Below are 9115 nucleotides of genomic sequence, written 5' to 3'. Positions count from 1 at the left end.
AAATATATTTTTAGTATATTCATCATAAGTTTTTATCTCCTAATGAACTCTGTTGTTGTGATAAAATTCTTAGGACTATTTAGGTTTGATAAAGAGAGAATTTATCGATTAGTCCTTAAAATTATTCATGACCAAATGATAGGCTGTTAATAAGGACGACAGCTTCTATCGAGCATAGGTCGCTATAGGCCATATGGGTTGGTTGTCCTCTTAACCAAGGAGTGTGAAGATACTGATATGACATACAGATGAGATGTAAGGGTACATCATCATCGAACGTGACCAACTTTAGAGCATTCTGCTATTGAGAATGTCTCTGATGGGATATAGGTATAAGTGTCTCTTAGACCTGAGATCACCTCAGTGACTTGCAAGCAACTCGCTGTGCTTTGGTACTGGACTAACTGAATTTTTAATTTAGTGATGGAAGACTTCTAGGCACAGTCAAGTACTTGTAAAGTCAGAGTGTGATCAAGATGGGATTGACCACTCCAAGAGTTGGAGAAGAATGAGTCGCTGTATTTCAATTTAGCAAAATCTTGGCCAGGGTAATCCATCAGATGGATTTGATATTTTAAAATACAATGTGAACAACCTAATTAGAGTTGATAGTTAAACTCTGAGGTGTCCTATAAGTATTTTGGTCAAGGGGTTGAATTATATGAAAACTATATCTGCATGGGTTCTAAGGATGTTGTTCTACACATTCGACCTATCTGACCATCGGGTACCATTACTAGATGGTCATTTCGATTGATATAGAAATTTATTTCTATACTACTGACTTAGGTTTGGATCTATGAGGTCATACACATTAGAGTTCACGATCCGATCGGATGGTTGATCAACGATTAAGAATCGTTCTAGGGTTAAATGATCAATACGATTGACATTTAACCTAGTGCAAGTGTTGCAGGAGGATCGATTAGCAATTAGATTACTAATTGGCTTAATTTGATTAAGCCAATAGGCTAAGATTAAGTCTAATTGAATATGATTTAATTAGATTTGGTTTGGGCTTGATTGGATCAAGTCCAATTGGTTTATTGGATAAGCCAAGTGCAAGAAAAAACTAGTCCTAGTTCAATTAGGATTGGGTCAACCTAATTTCTAATTTGATTAAAAAATTAAATTAAATTTAAATCTAACTAATTTAATCTAATTAAAATAAATTTTTAATTAGATTAAAATCTATTTTAATTAGATTTATTTAGTTTTAGTTTGATTTGGTTTGAGAAACCAAATTTGAATAAGTTATAGATTGAACCCTAGTAAGACTAGGATTCCACCTTGCGCCACCTTAGCCCCCCATGCCCACTCTCTCTTATTTTGTGTGACAAAATCTTCTCTCCCAGGTCTTTACGCATGCCCAAAGCTTTTCACTCTTTCTCTCTTACATGGAATGTGGTTGTGGACCAAGTCAAAGTAGGAATTAGTTTGGATTTCAAATTTTATGACATAGAATTTTAGGAAACCAAAACTCTTTCCTTATGGCACTGATTTTATCCATTTTTTTTTTGAGATTTTTGTGGGTTTTATGGCACATATTGTGTGCCCTTTACTGGTGGTCCATGGCAAAAAAAGAAGGAGGGGGCACCCAAGAGTTGGGCATCCCTTGCCTTGCCATGTTTGGATTTTTCTTGACTAGGTATTTGACCTAGACAAGGATTCTTTATATCTCTTGATTTGAGATAAATTTATTCTAAAAATTTTTGTAAATTATAGAGCATTGAGAGACCTTTAAGGCATATAAAAATCAGGGAGAAAGAGTGTTGGGGCATGGAGATATAATAGACACAAAACTAAGTGTCTAGGTTAGAGCAAAGAGAAGAAGAAGAGGGTCTTCTTCTAGGGTTGCTGAGTTCACCTCTTTTCTTCCTTCATTTGTGAGTTTTCTAAAAGTGTCTCACATCTAAAACTTTTTCTCCTACTTCTCATCTTTGAAAGAATCCAAATCAAGAAGGAGGCATCTGATCGACTATCGAAGAAGGATCAGCACAGTACTAGCATACTGTGCTGATTTTTTGGATCAGGACTTTTGATCGTGATTCATGGGCTCATGTGGACGACTCCTAGAGGTCGGACATATGTATGGCTCGCAACATCATCTTCAAGCCCGAATCAGCAAAGTTAGAACGTCTAACTTGCAAGGTAATAGATCTGATCTATTATATTTTACATACATTAGATGTATTATAGAAACATGTTGATATGATCAACATGTAGTTCTTGCTCTTTATATTTTAATTTTTGATTTAATATCATGTAATAATTATTGAGAAATATATCTCAAAAACTAATCATCAAGCTATTGACGATTGAGCAAGCAAGTATTGTAATTGCTTTATTAATAAATAAAATATATTTTTGATATTTTCATCATAAGTTTTCATCTTCTAACGAACTCCATTGTTATGATGAAGTCTTTAGGACTATTTAAGTTCAATAAAGAGAGAATTTATCGATTAATCCTTAAAATTATTCACGATCAAATGATAGGCTGTTAATAAGGACGACAGCTTCTATCGAGCATAGATCGCTGTGGGTCATATGGGCTGCTTGTCCTCTTAATCAAAGAGTGTGGAGATACTAGTATCGCATATAGGTGAGATGTAAGGGTATATCGTTATTGAACATATTCAACTCTAGAGTATTCTGCTGTCGAGAATGTCTCTAATGGGATATAGGTATAAGTATCCCTTAGACCTGAGATCGCCTCAATGACTTGCAAGCAACTCACTGTGCTTTGGTACTGGACTAACTAAATTTTTAATTTAGTGATGGAAAGCTTTTGGGCACAGTCAAGTACTTGTGAAGTCAGAGAGTGATCGAGATGGGATTGACCACTCCAAGAGTTGGAGAAGAATGAGTCGCTGTATTTCAATTTAGCAAAATCTTGGCCAGGGTAATCCATCAGATGGATTTGATATTTTAAAATACAATGTGGATAACTAGATCAGAGTTGACAGTTGAACTCTAAGATATCTTATGATCATTTTAGTCAAGGAGATGAATTATATGGAAACTATATCCACATGGGTTCTAAGGATGTTGTTCTACACATTCGACCAATCCGACGTACCATTGCTAGATGGTCACTTCAATTGGTACAAAAATTTATTTTTATACTATCAGCTTAGGTTCAAACCTATGAGATCATACACATTAGAGTTCACGATCTGCTCGGATGGTTGATCAACGATTAAGAATCGTTCTAGGGTTAAATGATCAATACGATTGACATTTAATCTAGTGCAAGTGTTGCAGGAGGATCGATTAGCAATTCGATTACTAATTGACTTAATTTGATTAAGCCAATGGGATGAGATTAAGTCTAATTGAATATAATTTAATTAAATTTAGTTTGGGCTTGATTGGATCAAGTCCAATTGATTTATTGGATAAGCCAAGTGCAAGGAAAAATGAGTCCTAGTTCAATTAGGACTTGGGTCAACCTAATTTTTAATTTGATTAAAAATTAAAATAAATTTAAATCTAATTTAATCTGATTAAATTAGATTTTTAATTGGGTTAAGATCTATTTTAATTATGTTGATCTAATTTTGGTTTGAGAAACCAAATTAAAACAAGTCATAAGATAGAATCCTAGTAAGACTAGGATTCTACCTTGAGCCACATAAGCCCCCCACGCCCTCTCTCTTATTCCATGCCAATTCCCTCTTATTTTGTGCAACAAAAATCCTCTCCTAGGTCTTCACCATGCCAAAAGGTTTTCTCTCTTTTTTCTTACATGGAAGATGGTTGTGGATCAAATCAAAGTAGGAATAAGTTTGGATTTCAAATTCTATAAGATAGAGTTTTAGAAATCCAAAACTCTTTCCTTTTTGCATTGATTTTACTCAGATTTTTTTTGATATTTTTGTGGCTTTTATGGAACTTGATAGGCTCTCTTTGCTATTGGTCCACACACAAAAAGAAGGAGGGGGAGCCCAAGAGTTGGGCACCCCTTATCTTGCCATGTTTGGATAAACCTTGACTAGGTATTTGACCTAGACAAAGACTCTATCATATCTCTTTATATAAAATGAATTTTTTAATAAAATTTTTGTTAAAAATAAATAAAAAAGAGACCTTTGGGGAATCCAAAAATTATAGAGAAAGAAGGATGGAGCATGGAGATATAATAGACACAAGATAGGGTGTCTAGAGAGAGCAAAGAGAAGAAGAAGTGGGTCTTCTTCTAGGGCTGTTGTGTTCATCTCTTCTCTTCCTCCATCTTGAGTTTTCTGAGAGCATCACAGATCTGAAACTCTTTCTCCTACTTCTCATTTTTGGAAGAGTCCAAATCAAGAAGAAGGAGGCACTTGATCAACCATCGAAGAAAGATCAGCATAGTACTAGCATACTGTGCTGATTTTCTGGAGCAGGACTTCTGATCGAGATTTATGGGCTCGTGTGGATGACTCCTAGAGGTTGGATGCATGTGTGGCTCATAACACCATCCTCAAGCCTAGATCAGCAAGGTTAGAACATCTAACTTGCAAGATAATAGATCTAATCTATTATTTATTACATACATTAGATGTAGCATAGAAACATGTTGATATGATCAACATGTAGTTCATTCTCTATATTTTTAATTTTTGATTTAATATCATGTAATAATCATATAATAGGATATTAAATCTAAATATTCTTTAATTTTATAAAATAAATTTTAATTTATTTTAATCTTCCACTTCATGATCTTGAAAAAGTTTCAAGATCTAATCCTGAAATCCTAGATTTGGTTCTTTCAATTGGTATCAAAGCCTAGGTTGTTTATTACATGATTATTTATGCATACTTAGATTATTTCTTAAATTAAATTAAATTTATAATCTAATTATTAAATCTAAAATTAAAATTTTTAGATCAATCACGAACTGCAAGGTCGTCCTGCTGTAAGATTTACCTTTTACAGTGCAAAGGTTGTCCTAGTTCGTGTAGATCTATCTTTAATCATAAATTTGTTAGATGTGATCTAGATTAAATTTATGATTTATTAGATTTAAAAAATATTTAAATTTAAAATAAATTTTTTTTGTTAATATAACCTGCACAAAGAACCATCATATTTTTGTCTGAAAAATTTGCGCAGTTTAAAGTTGAAATTATTTTAATTACATGAACCTGTTTAGATTAGATCTAAAGTAGTTTCATATTTATTTCATTTGTATCTTGATTATGAATCAAACATGCAACTTGGTTGGTGAAACTATGTTGTTAAATTATTTTACAAATATGAAATTTATTTTCAAAAAGTCGAACCCCAACCCTCAGCCTAAAATTTAATTGAGAATTAAGAAGTTGTTTTGATTAGGTTCTAGGATTGTGAATTGAAAAACCTAAGACACAAACCATAACACATTGGGTTAATGGGTTAGTGGGAATTAGGCCCATTAATTGGGTTAGACCTAAAGTTAGATTAAAGATGGACTTAATTAGAGAATTGACTAAATCTAATCAATTGTTGTCTTAGATTAGGTCAAGGATTCTCTAGATCAATTACAATAGTTGTAGTTGGTCAAGTCCATGTGTTTAACGAGAACCAAATGGACTTGATTCTTGGCTAAGCGGTCTAGCACGAACTGTTAGGTTGATCCAATCAAAACTAATTAAACTAGTTGGTGTCTAAGGTAAACCAGATCGGTGGTTTTTAATTGGGAGCCTGCTTACCTGGCCATTTGTGATAGTGTCTAAGGCAAGCTTTGGCAGACCCTCCCACCGATAAAACTTACCTGACCTCTTGGTGAAATTATATTTTGATTGGATCATTTGATTATTCAAGCTGACCCATGTCAGCTAGGTAAATCAGTGTGACTGATTTAGGTGCTTCTAGACCAGCCCTTTTAATGGTCTCTCTTAAGTTGACTTGGTGAAGCCAGTGGGAGGATCATGATAAGCTGGTTCATCTGACCTTATCCTCTAAATCAATTAAATCTTTTAAAATTATTAGGTCCTTAAAATGAAATAGTTATGGTGATAACTAGATCATAGCCTCCCATTAAGTGGATGATAATGGGTCCATCAGTTGGATAATCATTGGAGGCCCAAAGTCTTGGTGCTTATTAGCTGATGAAATTATCATTCATAATATGATTTTTTTACTGCATCTTTCTAAATGGTGGTTAGGTTAGCCAACCAAAGTTGGGCCTAATCATTCATTGGCTAGATGGGCCAAATATGGTCATGTTAATGGTTGGACCTAACTAGACCTTTTCAGTGGAGGCCAAAGCCTACTGATTAGGGACTGGGGCAAAATTAAAATTACTAAAAAGTGTTTAGAGAAATAATTGGTTATAAACCTATCCTTAGACGTACATGGATTAGCCAACCAAAGTTGGGCTTGTGTGCAGTCTAAGTGGATTCTAGTACCCACTAAACAATTAGGGTAATTCCTCGAATTGGAGGTAGAGGCTACTAATTTGAATAAAATAGTGGGAGAAATCTTTTGATTAAAGTTTAAATCTTTAAGTTTAATGAATCAATTACTAATTAGGTTTTGATTTTTTTTTGTGCAAATATGGCCACTTCCCTATCGCTCCGATCATTATTGGACAATGATAATTTGGTGGGACCTAACTTCGATAGCTGGTACCGAAAGTTGAAGATAGTCTTGGAGCATGAACGAATCCTATAAGTGATAATGGATCCTGCACCTGAGGAGCCAGTTGCCAATGCACGTGGAACAGTCAGAGACACTTACCAGAAGTGGCTCAGTGATCGGATCATAGTGCGCTGCATCATGCTGGCTATCATGAGCGATGAGTTCAATCGCAGATTTGAGATGACTCAACCAAAGGACATGCTTCAAGTGTTAGAGGATGCCTTTGGCACATCCGATGATGTGGAGAGGCACAAGACTAGTTGTGCCATCTTCAATGCCAAAATACAGGATGGTGTCTCTGTCACTGATCATGTATTGTACATGATCGAGCTGATGGAGTATTTGAGCAAGCTCAACTTTTTCTTGCATGAGCAACTTGACAAAGATGCAATATTGAACTCGCTGTCCAAGTCTTATCTCCCATCTCTCACTCTTTATAGAATGACAAAGCCTGAAGTAAACTACCATGGGTTACTGGGGTTTCTTCAGAACTTTGAGAAGGATCACCAACTCCACAAAGAGTTGGTGAACTTAGTGGGAGGTTCATCTTTTGGTTCTCGACCCTTTAAGAAAGGGAAGAAGAACAAGAAGAAGAAAGTGAAGAAGGTGCATGTTCAGGCTGGGACATCAGTGCAGGGTCAGATAAGAAAGATCAAGCCCGATAAGAGTTTCTACTGGCAAACACCCTAGATTAGATAGTGTGTCAGATATCTACTTATGGCACTGTAAGCTAGGTCATATAAACAAGAACAGAATAAATAGGTTGACTCAAGAGGAAATCCTCAAAGTCAGTGATTGTGAATCACTTCCAACCTATGAGTCCTATCTTTCTAGTAAAATGATCAAGTCATCTTTTATTGAAAAAGGTGAGAGAGCTATTGAGCTCTTGGGCCTAGTACATACTGATGTATGTGAGCCCATGAGCATAAATGCTAGAGGTGGATATTTCTACTTCATCATTTTCACGGATGATCTATCCAGATATGGATATGTCTATCTGATGAAACATAAGTCAGATTCATTTGAAATGTTCAAATGATTCTGAAGTGAAGTAGAAAAATAAACTAGAAAGAGTATTAAAACTCTTCGATCTGACCGAAGAGGGGAATACCTTTCTGGTGAGTTTCTCACACACCTAAGAGAGAATGGGATTCTCTCCCAATGGACTCCTCCAAGAACACCACAGCATAATGGTGTGTCTGAAAGGAGAAATTGGACTCTGTTAGACGTGGTCCAATCCATGATGGGTTTTGCCAGCTTGCCGATATTTTTCTGGGGATATACACTCGAATCGGCCTGTTACCTATTAAATAGGGTTTCAAGTAAGTCTGTAATTAAGACTCCATATGAGATATGGACAGAGTGGAAGACAACACTTTCACACCTTAGGATCTGGGGGTGCCCGACCTATGTCAAATGGTTAGTTATAGATAAACTTGGATCTAGGTCTGACAAATGCACATTCATAGGGTACCCCAAAGAGACCAAAGGATATTTTTTCTACCATACTGATGAATAAAAGATGTTTGTTAGCCTTAAAGCAATCTTTTTAGAAAAGAAGTTCCTTGATGAAGGAACTGTTGCCTCCATGGTTGAACTTGATGAAGTTCAATAGGTAGAAGGACTGACTCCAACAGTTGAACCTGAGTTAGATTTGATTAGATTAGATCTGGAGCCTAATGTACCTACACCATTAAGGCGATCCGGTAGAGTACCGTATCAGCCGGACAGATACTATGGTTTTTTGGTCTAGGATGGTGATCCCATCGAACTCGATGAGAACGATGAGGATCCGATCACCTATATGGATGCAATACAGAGATCTAATTTTAAAAAATAGCTTGAAGCCATGAAATCCAAAATGGAGTCCATGAAGGTGAACAATGTATGGACATTGGTTGACCCACCTGAAGGGGTTAAACCCATTGGGTGTAAATAGATCTTCAAAAGGAAGAGGGGTGCAGACAGAAAGGTGGAGACCAATAAAGCCCGTATGGTTGCCAAGGGGTATCATCAACATTATGGTATTGACTATGATGAGATATTTTCTTCTGTGGTAATGCTCAAATCTATTCGGATAATGCTTGCAATAGCTACCCATCTGGATTATGAGATCTGACAGATGGATGTAAAGATAGCTTTCCTGAATGGATAGCTGACCGAAGAGATGTATATGGTACAACATGAGGGGTTTACATCCACAGATGAGTCCAAGATGTGGAAGCTTCAGAGATCTATTTATGGATTGAAGCAAGCTTCTCAGAGATGGAACATGCATTTTGATAAGGTGATCAAAATGTATGGCTTCATTAAGAATGGAGAAGAGCCTTGCATCTATAAATGGACAAATAGTCCAGTTGTGGTATTCTTTATCTTGTACGTGGATGACATTCTCTTAATCAAAAATGACATCCCCGCACTATAGAGAATAAAAGTTTGGTTGTCATCGCAGTTGTCCATGAAAGACTTGGGTGAAGCATCCTACATCCTAGGGATGAAGATCTA

This window comes from Elaeis guineensis, chromosome 6 (assembly GCF_000442705.2).
Source record: "Elaeis guineensis isolate ETL-2024a chromosome 6, EG11, whole genome shotgun sequence".
Taxonomy (NCBI): Eukaryota; Viridiplantae; Streptophyta; class Magnoliopsida; order Arecales; family Arecaceae; genus Elaeis; species Elaeis guineensis.
This window is presented reverse-complemented; position numbering follows the sequence as displayed.